Source organism: Anas acuta, chromosome 2 (genome assembly GCF_963932015.1).
Source record: "Anas acuta chromosome 2, bAnaAcu1.1, whole genome shotgun sequence".
NCBI lineage: Eukaryota > Metazoa > Chordata > Aves > Anseriformes > Anatidae > Anas > Anas acuta.
Window position 1 is genome coordinate 18,726,878 of NC_088980.1, and position 12,728 is coordinate 18,739,605.

Genomic DNA, 12,728 nt, shown 5'->3' on the forward strand with positions numbered 1-12,728 from the left:
TTCTCATCTTTTTGCTGTCCATCAGCTCTCAGGACATTGCCACGACCTGCTAAGGAAAAGCATGGCAGTCCTGGAGGTGTATCTCATGTTCATCACAAAAGTATTCTGTCACAGAAGACTCAACATCTTACACCAAACTATTAACAGCAGCTCTCATCCAACTAGATTAAGTCCAGAAATTATTCCAGAATGTGTTCAAGTTTATATGCATGCTTACAATTTACATATATATGTCAGCTTACATGGTGTCTTTTCCACAACACACTTCACACAGCAATAGTATCTATGTGTTGTCAGATAAATCATTGGATTTGAATGCAGTGACATAAAAAGAGGGCAAGAGAAGAGTATTTTTATAAGAAAAAATGTCTTTCAGAAAACATCACCATTCAAGTTTAAATCACATTTCTCAGAAGCAGCAGAGAGAGAGTCTAGAAGAGCTCACTCATGGGATTTAATGGGATGGAGTCGTCTATCATGGAAAACATGAAAAAGCCCAACAGACCTTTGAAAGCAACATAAAATACTTTAGCCAGCTGAATCATGATACTAATGCAATCTAATAAACCTTTTCTGTACACACTTTATTCATGGCCTGCCCTTGCTCCACATTATTGCAGCATCATTTTCCCAGCCCTCTTTGCCTCTCTTCTGGTACAGAAACATCTGGTTGAGAAAAATGCCACAGCTCATCTTCCATCTCTAAGGTTACAGCATGGACATCTTCAAATACTTTGACTTGCCTCACTGTCCTATTAAGATGAGGCTGTTACTTCTTAGAGATGGAAACACGAGTGAGAAACCAGAGATGAGAGTGCCTGCCCCATCTCCCAGTCCCCTGAGCTGGCTGCCTCTGTGCTTTGACCTCAATGGCCAGCTCAGCGGTGAAATGCTCCTCTCCGAGGAGAACACAGCTGGGACACGAGATGGTCCACTGCAGGCTTGGGACATGAAGAGCGATGTTGCAGGCATGGCAAGTGATTGCTGTTTTTTGAAGCAGAGATGCTAGAGACCGCCTCAGAATGAACCAGAGACACTGAGTGGATTGAGACTGTCTAGCCAGTTTTCCTCCAAGTTTTATAACTTGTTTAGTTTGTATAGTCCACACGCAATCATTACTTATTTATTATATATAGACTGTCAAATCTGGGGCCTTTGTGGATAAAAAAGGGGTTTGTTCTGCTGACTGACCTACATTCTCATGAATTAAGTTTCTCTTCCTTTCAAGTTTGTTGTGGTTGAAGGAAAAATCCACAAAGCATACTGTGTTTAGGGAAATAAATTTAACTGATCCTCTATTCCAATACAGCTGGTAATTTTTTTCCAGGGTTGTTTTTACATAAGTGTTTTATTAGTTTGAATTTAGTTTGAAAGCAGAGGCCATTATTTGCTGAAGAGCTCCCGTCACACTTTGAATTCAAATAATCTAGTAGATCTGAAGAATAAATGATGGTGGATATGATTTAGGGCACCTAAAGAAAAAACAGGACCATCAAGAAAGGATGTTAGTAAATGACTAGGGGACCTGAGATTGAGCAGCCCTGGAAAGCCACCCGTGCTACTGGTGCACTGCTCAGATGGGAACATTTCATTGTCCACAGGCACAGCACTGCAGGTCTGCTATGGCATCTTATGTAGCCTGTCAAAGTTAGCGGTGCCAGGCCTTTGAGTTAAAAATATCCATTTCCTGGAAAAAAAAAAAAAAAAAAAAAAAGCCTTAATCCTTTGGCTTTTTGAAATGCAGAAACAGGAGGTTTGCTCTTAATGAGCAATCTTTAGTACCAAGAGAGTTTGTCCAATGGGTGACTCACTAGATGCTATTTTTGAAAGCATCAGGATAGGATTCAGAATATTAACTAAATAACCTTGCTTACTGAACTCTGGAACAGGATTTGTGAAGAGGCTTTTTTACTCTCTGTATTGCTAACTTTATATTTTGAAATACTAGAATAATTATTAAAAATAATTAATTTGTTCTTTGTTATACCAACAATCAATACTCCCCACATCACTTTTCAAAGGCTTTTATGACACAAGTAGAGCTGATCATTGCTCCAACAATACCCAACATAAGATAGGGTAACACCTAATTCACTGCATCATTGCAGATTGTGTACACTCACTCATAAGACTGCATAAGATAAGGGTAGTTTTCTGTAATACCAAATTATGTATGCACCACAAATTTCACCTGGAAATGTGAGGAAATATATCTACACTTTTTTTTTTTTTTTTTTTACACTGCACATATTAAGTAGGTTTTAAAGAGGCAATAATGCTACTGAGGAAATGTACAGCTTTTATCTACTGTAAGTAAGGTATAGAAAACCAGTGGCAATTTTACTTTTTCTTCCCACTCTCCCTCTGTAATCATATAGTTAGTATTGTGCTTCAAATGACACATCTTTTCATAAGCCTCCCTTAATTTATTTTTTTTCCTAAATCACTTCCTTTTTCTTCCTTTCCCCCTTTCATGCCTTACTCCCTATTACAGTTCTGTATGCTAGTTCCTCACTTAGGCCAAATTTCAGTTTTTCCTTAAAAATACTTTCTTCTGCTAAAGGTTTTAGTTACAGGCTACAATAAAAGGTAAACACTTGCAAATTAAATGAACAAAACTCTATCACCACAGACTGATGTCTGATCTGGCATCACTGTATTTGGAGATGGACAAAATATTGCAAAACCAAATCTCTACAAATTAAATCCCATTTCTCATATTTCACTTTTTGTCATAGTGATGTTCTGGCTTGTTATCTGGCTGAAAACTATTTGACAACCACATCCTAGATTTGCTTATACATTATTATTTCCCAATTATATATATTTATTTTTTTAAAGTTAATGTCATTAGAGTAAGCACATGCAACTGATCAAGCATAAAACTTAATCTGGAAGTAGTTTCCACAATTCTCAGTTAATGATGAAAGAACTTTGTCACTGAGACCTCAGGATATAACACAAAAGCATTACACTGACAAAAATACAAAATACACATTCTAACAGTGATCAGGGTTCAATTTTTCAATTAATACATTATCAATCCAGATGACACTCTTTGGACACAATATCTAAGTACCATTTGAAATCTGATGCCTCGGATTAATTTATTTTTTTTTAAACTAATGTTTATTTCAGTACTTTATACAGGTTTCACGACTGAAACAGAAATTTTACAGCAAACAATGTTATCCCCAACTAAAAAATTGTTTATAATATCAGTGAATCACAAAATAAATAACTAGGAACAATTGTACTAAAATCACCATTGGCTGTAGAACAACCATGGAGGTGCATATGTTTGATTCATTTCCCTCTTTGATGTTGGTTTTAGTGTCTGTGGACATGAATGCAGGAAATAGGCAGCATCTGCAGAGCAAGAATTCCCACCCTCTACTGCTACATCTCCTCTTGATCTCTTCCAATTTAAAAGAAATGTGCCAGCTCCACTAACTCCTTCACTTGTCATGACCTGGGCAAAGTAAGTCTGCCCTCATAAGACAGCAAAGTAGTTAAGAAAGACAAAATGCAATTCATTTCCCTGGACACACTCAGCATACGCTGATGAGAATGGAGGACAAGAGACAAAACAGGTGGCATGCAAGTCAAGTGACATCCATTTGTCAGAGCTGGTACTCACTTGGCAGAAAATCCCTTTTCCCTATATTGCATTCTTCCCTCTTTCACACATACATACGATAATACCTGCAAGTCCGAGATAAAAGACATAACCAACTCCTTCATCGATAGACACTGAAGAAGCCAGGACTATCAGCTCATAAACATCTCTGAGATAAGCTTCACTTGACTATTCCTGACATAAAAAAAAAAAAAAAAAAAAAAAAGGAAAGACTGTATTTAAGAAAAGTCTAGATAGCTTCAGTTTAACATACAGTTGTTTCAGTTTTCGGTGAGGTGTGAGTGATGGCCAGTAATTTGCTGATGAGAGAGGGGAAGCCACAAAGAGAACCACATGCAAAGAGCTCCCCTGGAAGCCCAGAGGTAGCAGAAAGACAAAGTGCAAAGGAAATAAAATGCCAAGGTGAAACTTAAAACCTACGTAAGGTTTTAAGTAGGTTTTTCATTCACCCGTTATCCAGAACCACCTGATCTTCTAGGCACTGAAACTGAATAGGTGACTCCTTAGTTACGTTTCTAGGAAAAGTTCCCCGTGCGCTAGCTTTAATTACCCACAGACATGCTTATGGTGGATAAGCATCTGCTGATCAGCTGTGCTCCAAGACAGGCAGACTCCAGCATACAGCTTAAGTTATTTTAAAGTGCTGAAAAATGAGATGTGGCCAAGTCTGCAGTAGTGGCAGCAATGATGGAAGCATATGTAAACATTTTATGCTTTCAATCACTGCTTAAGGATTTTAAAAGCAAGAACTGGCTTGGAAACAGTGACCAGACAGGTGAATACCCTAATCACTACCTTGGAGTCTGGCTCCACCTTCATTTCCTCTATGACTTTTGAGTTCTTGGCTGTCGAATGGCCCAAACCCAACTTAAAGAGCAGACAGCACTTACAACTTCACACTCCTTCAGCTGAGATCACTCACACAAGATGTGGCAGACAGGCACTGAAGGAAGCTAAACTGTCTGGATCGGTCTGCTGAGGTATCTGTGCTCCTCATATAGTTGACAGATAAAGGCAGACACCTAAGGTGTTTTACCCGTTGCACATCTCCAGAGATGCAGGTCTCCAACTACTTGCCCAGGGATTGAATGCAGGTAGTTAATGCTGGGCTGAATGAAAGGTCAGAAAAGGCATCTACAATTTTGGGGAGGCAGTTCCTGTACACCTAAATAATATTCTAACCTGCTGGATGCCTGTGCAGACCTAGAAAGCCGAGTCACTGTGACTCACTCACATCCTAATCTTTAGCTATTTTAACATCTGTAACAGATGTTACTGTTATTTATCACTGCTCACACAAAATTGATGTGTCCTATATCATAACAGTCTTGCTAGAAAATCACTTTTTTTTTTTTTTTTTTTTTTTAAACTATTAAGCGTAGAATAAAGCCAAGGGCCTCTGAACCACTGTAGCCACAGAAGATGACTTCTTATAGACTATTCTAGCTCGCTAAGAATATTAAGAACACCAAAAACATGAAACATCAATTACTGCTGCAGATTTTACACTGAGATTTCAGAGCTAACACGTACAGTTATTTAACTGAGCCAAGATTTCTTAATTTCTGCTGAAAATGAGCTATATGACTACAAAATTCTTTAAGAAGAGAAAAAAAAATGTTCAGTTTTCCATTCCCTGAAAAATAAAACTTAGCTTTACTGGTGGACATAATCTGTAAAAGAGACAATGCAATCACATCAAAATAACATTTCTTGCCCTGATATCCAAATTTCAATTTTAGTTTTTGTGTTGGACTTGTAGTTTACAGACAATGATCTTAAACAGACAAATAAAACACACCTCTAGATAAGAAAAATTAAGAAAACCCTTTCCAAAATTCTCATTCTTTCACTTTGTGTCCACATGCCTGTATTTGTAAGAAACTCAGTTTTAATTGCTACCTGAGCTAGTTCCTCACATATTTACCTAATTTACACATGGCAGAGAAAATGGCTTATTAATAAGCCCTTTCTCATGGCTTCCAACCACAAACTTTTCATCATATGCAACTGAGTTGCTGAATAATATGTTGTTGTTGTTGTTGTTTTTTTCCATGAGGAACTAAAATGAAACTCTAAAGCATTAAAACAGCCTACAAAAGGGTTAGCTATTATAAAAACTAGCATTTTCTTCATTTTATTTAATTATATATAAGTGTATATATATATATATATATATATATATATATATATATATATATATATATATATATGCCAGACTGCAGGCTGACTGCATGCCCTGAAGCATCAGGGCAGCAGCAAATAATGCAAGTTTCATCCTACCTCTTTGTATTCAGTTTACCACTGTGTATACTCCTGTATGTTTCTTTAGGCAAAGTCCAGATCTGCTCCTTCATTTGCCAGGAAAACCACAATTAAACAGTGAATGTTCAGTGCGTAATTAAACAGTGCCTAATTAAACAGTGCCTATTACTTCTGCACACCTACTGGAGATGCCTAAGGACACCTTATAGCAAGGGAGGAAACTCAAAAATTGGAGAGCAGAACCTGCAGACACCTCCAGGAATATGTCTAAGCCAGAAGGTGGGAAATTAGAGGAAAGAAGAAGAGCTTTCACCAGCCCCTTCTCTGTGCACACCATTTATTTCACCTGTGATGACACCCTTTACCACAAAGCTGCAGACCTGAGTGATGCAGGAGAGCCAAGCTTTGATACCCACCCCTACTAGCTTCAGCCTGAACCCACAATCCAAGCCATCCAAACCAACCTTTCACTAACACATGGAGGGAAGTGCTGAGACAAGGTCTCTTGGTGAGCTAATTACACTCTGCATCAAATAAGTTATTGAGAAAGGGAGAGAGAAGAGTGATGCTGCAAACCTAGCGGTTTCCAACATCTGCCTGAGAAGAAAGAGGCCTTGCTTTCAATTTCTGCTAATATTTATAAAATGCCTTAAAAACCCCTCCTCCCACAAATTTATAAGTGAATAGTTTTGTTAAATTAGCATAAACTGGCAATGTGAATGATGGTTGAGGGAAGGAAATGCTAGAAAGCATTTCCCACATATAATGTTTTGCATTGATTTATTTGCAACAACTCTATCTGCAGCTTATTTACTGTGAGTCACGCAGAAAGAGCTGAGGCAAATTTTGAACAAAGGACAGATAAAACCATGCTTTTGCTATTAAAAAAAAAAAGGCTACAAAATGAAATGAGCTCTAGTTTCATCTGCTATTTAGTCTGCTTTACACTGGTAGTAGACTTTGTATGTGCTCAATAAGTGAGGAATCACCACAGGTCCACTGAGCCTCAGGCACTGTACTGGGGAATAAGCTCATTGCAGGATGTTGAGACACTTTATTCCTTTTTTATTTATTTTATTCTGCAATCTTTTATGTCTACTCACATTTATTTACAAATGTTTTTCAAATCTAAAGGTTATTATATTACAAATATTTGTGTCCTTATATTAAATACATACTTAGACACAACAAATAGGAAATCTAGCACTGGAAAATGCAGACACAATCAGTTACAGTAATTGAAGTACACTTGGTTAGGAACAATGGAAAATACTATTTATGCACTTCAGTAAGCCACAGCTCCGTTTTCTATATATAAAAACAGACCAATATACAGGGCCAGTCCTCAAAAGACTCTGAAAGGCCCAGCTCCATTTACGTCAGCTGTCAGACCCAGAGTCTGGCTGAGGCAATTGCACTCAGGAAATTAAAATATATAAATATAATATTTAGGACAACACACGGACAAATTTTATCAACTGAATTGCATTCACTTATATATATATATATATATATATATATATATGTATGTATGTATATATTTGTTACAATCCAAAGCTAAAGGGGTAAAAAAAACAAAACACCTCCTTTCCAGTGCCAGCAAAGTGAATCCTGTTCCTTAACACAGATAATACTGGGGTCTCTTCCAAGCAGCTAGTGACGTTGTTGCAAACCTGCTCTCCTGAAATGCTCAGCATCAAGCAGCTTCACCATGGGACACTGAGTGTGCCACATACCCCTAGAAATCACTGGTTAAACTCTCACCAACCTCTGGGATTCATGATGAGAAAAACTCAATTTGGAGCAGTCTTAATAACTCAAATTTGGAGATGTTTTACCCTTTCAGTCCTTGACACACAGAATTATTTAATGTTTTTCACTCAAGCATGCTTTTCCTTCACATAAGAGAACACTCCATCTGACCTCTCTACACCTCAACTTGTACGTGACAGGCTAGGAACCGATAAGACACAATCACCAAGTTTAAAGGTTTTTATAACTACTAGTTTCACAGTATTCAAAAATATATTCCTACTACTTTGTTTTTCTCAGAAAGTAACAGAGTAATTGCCAGGTTCACAGAAATAGAATTTGGTATATGAGATGAGCGCTATACAGCGGATCACACAATCACAGAATCACAGAATATCCCGAGCTGGAAGAGACCCATAAGAATCATTGAGTCCAACTCCTGACTCCCTGCCGAATCACCCCAAAGTCAGACCATGTGTCTGAGAGTGTTGCCCAAAGACATTTTGAACTCCAGCAGACTTGGTGCCATGACCACTGCCCTGGGGAGCCTGTTCAGTGCTCAGCTGCCCTCTCAGTGAAAAACCTTTTCCTGACATCTAGCCTGAACCTCCAGTGGAAGTAAAATATATGCAAAATCCTAATTCAGAAAGTTATTTTAAATTGTTTTCTTATCTTTAAAGAAAAGTGGTGGCAGAGACTGATATCTGTGTTCTTAAACACTTGCTAAATTGAGCTTACTTGATAAAGTTTACTATCACAACTGTTACTGCCATCAGAAAAAGTACAACAGGGATCTAAAACTACTGCCTTCAGTTGACTGTGCCAAAAAAAAAAAAAAAAAAAAAAAAGAGACAGTTGGTGATCCATTCAGAATATTTAAGAAGTACATCTCAGAGAGGTGTACCATTGCTACTGAGCCTTTTTTGCACGAAGATTTATGACAATCATGAAACTTCATGCCATCTTTTTTCATCCATTACCCTGAGCCATTTTTCACTTTCCTGGAGATGAGATAAGCAGCATCCTGGAGGGGGGGCTGGTGTTATAGCCTGCGAGAAGGTGCTACAGTTTATGCATACGATTGGACTGATGGTGCTATTTTTCTCCTTTTCAGTTTAATAGACATTTTTCTGAAACTCTGCTTTGCCATACCAAGTCAGCAAGATGTAGAGATGAATAGCTTGTATCTATATTACAATTAAGTCATTAATAACACGAGCTAGATATCAACCCAGTCATAAAGTACTTTCTGAAACTTAAGAGCATTTCAAGAATAGATGAAAGACCATTAATCTTTGCAGGAATACATCTCTATATTCTATGTTAACATATCTTTAACAGTTGCATTGGGAATTTTTACTGAACTCTGCTGTCATAGTGATATTAATCATATTAGTTAAACACACACACACAGCCTCAGCCTTCCAGGCAGTCATCGCATGAGATCCCCAAATCTGGTCAAACATTTCCAAAGAAGAAACAAGCATTTCACTTTAACTTTAGTCTTGTATTATATTGATTTTTTTTTCTGAAATTTTCTTCTTAAAGAAAAAAAAAAAAGCTGTAAAATGGCTGTTGTTGGCCATCACCTGAACTTTTCGAACTGTTTCTATTACTTGCATATGTAACTAATAGAAATATTTGCTTCTTATAAGCCAAGCACAATGCATAAGAAATGTTGAGATGTATTTATAAGAAATTATCCAGTTATGACTTTCTTTACAAGCAAGTTTTAATCTTTCATATTAGTAATAAATGTGCATGTAAACTACAAACAATGCTTGTCCAATAAGAATGGTCACCTTCTAAAAAAAAGTAAGAACATCTAAAGACCAAAAAAAATCTGTATGCAAAAGATTCAAGTAGATTTGCTGAATGACCTGAGAGTAATTTTTCTGAGGGCACAGAGCACTAGTGACACTAAACAGTGCCTGTAGTATTGTATAGGTCCTCTGAATATCTGAGCAAAGAAAGTTCCATGCAAGGCTGAACATGACAGGTTGGATCCCTCTGTAGTTCTCTCTCTCCCCCCAAAAACCACTTCCACCCTCACTGAGTAACTCACTCACTGATTACTTTCTAATCTCCTTATAACCAAAAGGAAAACCTGCAGATGGAAAGCTCACTGCAGCCAGGTTAAGAAGAAAGATTCAGAGCTGGCTGAGCTTTTTTTTTTTTTTTTTTTTTTCTGAGGAAATTCTCTTCTCACCTCTCCGTTTTATTGGCAGCAACCTCTTTCAAGTCCTTGTTTGGATATTTCTCCTCAATGTTTTCCTTATGCCCTCCATACTGGGATCAAAGCCCCGGCGGGCTGCTGCATCCCTTTGTAGGCAGGAGTCATTGCTCCTCTCCTGCTGCTGGCAGCAATGTCTGGGGATGTCTGTGCAGCACTCAGAAGAGAGCAGGAAAGTTGAGGAGAGAGAAGAGGAGCCAATATTAAAAAATAAAATAAAGAAAACTTATAACAATAATGCATAATGATGTTCTTCCCCTAGCCCCACTGGGCTTATTCATAAAAGTCAACAATGTACCATGCAACTTCTGAGAACAGTATACGTAGCAAGATCTACTAAAGCTAAGGACAGCTCAAGTAATAATTAAAAAAAAAAAAAAAAAAATTTTTCTTCTTGTCTAGATGCATCCTGTCTGCTGCCACATTAAAATAGCAGATTTCTAAACACAGCCTTTAAAACATCGTTTCTGCCCCTGCTGCTTGCTGTGCCTTAGCCTGCTGTTGCAGAACAACTCCCTCATCTCCCCCTCAAAGCTGGTCTGCGGTGCTGGAGGAGGCGGCTTGGCAAGCAGTCGGCCGAGCTGTTGAAACTAGGGTAGTTCCCTGGCGAGAACAGAAAAGAACAAAGCCAGCCTGTAATGCTACAAGAGGACTACAAGGAAACACGGGAAGGCGTTCCTTCTTACTTGGAAGCAACAACAAAGATTTCCGATCAAAACAGTGAATTAACATTATTAAGCAGTTTCTTTCTTGCAGTGGAGCAGTCGGAGCATGCAGCACTAACATACCCCAAGAGACACAAGCAATACAGCGTCTTGCACACAAAAAAATAAGTACTTAAAACTTACGAGCACTGCCTTGCACTTCTTTGGAAAACAAAAAAACAAGCAGTAGTACTACCAATTAGGCTTTCAAAAGATCATAAATAACTCGTGTCCAAACTTCACTAAGTTTCAATGAAGTTAACCGCCTTGCTTCTCTTGAGGTTTCCTTAACCTATACAGTTGTTCAAAACCTTACTGGAGGTTAGACAAATCATTAAGATAAATGAGGGCCAGATTCCAAAATCCTCAGGAAAAACGAAAATCATTAACATATTTAGCTCTACCCTGAGATACCCAAACAAATTATCACCGAAACACAAATGGGATGTGGAAGCTGTGCACATTGCATACTCACGTGTCAGCGCTCCAGCAGACAGGAGGTGAGCCGGAAAGCTCTCACTGCCCACATCACCTATTAATCAGTCAGTCTCCTATAAGCATGAGAAACCATCCAGTGAGATGCCAAGTTCCTGAGATTGCAATTTGCCTTCTTCCTCAGCAAAAGAAAATGAGTAACTCTGTAAAAACCTGTAGTTCCCCCTACCGCTTCCACCACCACCATGAGGACTTTGCAAATGGAGACTTTGGTGCGTGTAGCCTTAATCTCCCCCGGACATTGGCTTTATTCCCCTGCCTGTTCTTACGAAGCAGAAGCAGTGAAAGTGACTGCTGACTCCTCTGTCTGGGCATTAGCATGCCGGCACCGGCCACGGGGTCAACAGACACAAGTTATGCACCAACAAACTACTGTGCAACTTCGACTGCATCCCCTAATCCTGCATTTGTACATGCCTGACTGAGACAAAGCAGGCAAGGCTTCACCTAAATACCTCGTTTCCCTTTAGATATAAAGGGGACTTTCCTGAGCTAGCCCCTGGGATTGGAGCCCACTGTAGGGCTTCATTTGACACCGTGGTGTTTTTTTTCCTACTGAGAAAGTTGATGCTTGCAATGTGCAAAATACACTTCCTCATCCACAAGTATGAGGGAGATTAAAAAAAAAAAAAAGCTAAAGCAGTCGAAATAGTCTCTCATCCCCATTGAATAATGGCTTCCATTGCTGCAAAGAAAGCACTGCTGGGGAGGGTAGCTTCCCTTGTGCTCCCTTCTCTGGGCATTCCTGACAGTGGGAATATATTAAACATTTTAAAGTATTAAACCTTCAAGCACCCTGCAGACGATCCATGCTGCCTCTATATCTTATAGGTCATACCCTTAAAATCTGCAACAAAGGCCACTAACTTCTCAATGAAGATATTCCAAATATCCAATAAAAATGAAAGAGTGTGGAATGGCAGCCAAAATGCTCCTGGTCCTCAGGGAGGCAAGGTCAGCACAGCCCTACCCGCGCCGAGCACGCTGTGCTTTCATAACTCTCATTTATGTGGTCTATGTGAAATCAGCCACTTACGAGCTTTAAAACCCACATTTCTTCCTAACCAAAAACATAAGCAGGGGAGAGACAGAAAAGGGCCTTAATAGAGAATGATAAAGGCACTCACAGATCACAATATTTGCAGGTTTATATTACTATAAAGCACAAAGACTAAAAATTGAAATAACCCATTACTACTGACATCAGTCAAGTATCCAAACTAAGTTTCTAGAAGCAGTGTAGATGCACACGCACCAAGTACACTGTCCTAGTTTTCCTAGGATGCCTGAATTCAGGGGATACCTATATTCACCTAAAGCAATGCAATAGTTCTCTTTTGAAGTGCAGTGCTTTGGACATTTTTAAATAAGATTACGCTGGGACTGAGTAACAAGGAATCTAAATTGAGGGAACTCACAGCAAACTTGAGTGCTGACATGCACTTCAGGCATGAGACTGCACAGACACGGCCGCATACACACATGGCTATGTATTAAACAATTTACAAGAGGTCCTACCTATGCAAAATAAATACACAAAATCCCAGAGAGAGAAAAAATAAAAATAAAAAACCCACAACCAACCAAACAAAAAAAATGCTTGCTATACTGCCAATGAATAATGCTGTAAATGAGAAAG

General features: G+C 38.6%; 1 protein-coding gene across 4 annotated transcripts in view; it reads right to left on the reverse strand.

Moving 5' to 3' along the window:
* The window catches only part of KIAA1217 (KIAA1217 ortholog), a 370,126-nt gene that overhangs the window by 281,448 nt on the left and 75,950 nt on the right, over positions 1–12,728 (reverse strand). The window contains exon 1 of one of the 4 annotated variants that reach the window (XM_068673719.1): positions 11,070–11,228. The exons of the other annotated variants lie outside the window; for them this stretch is intronic. The gene's annotated coding sequence lies outside the window, so the exon portion shown is untranslated. Of the gene's footprint in view, positions 1–11,069; positions 11,229–12,728 lie in introns of those variants that run through there. 4 annotated transcript variants of the gene reach the window in all.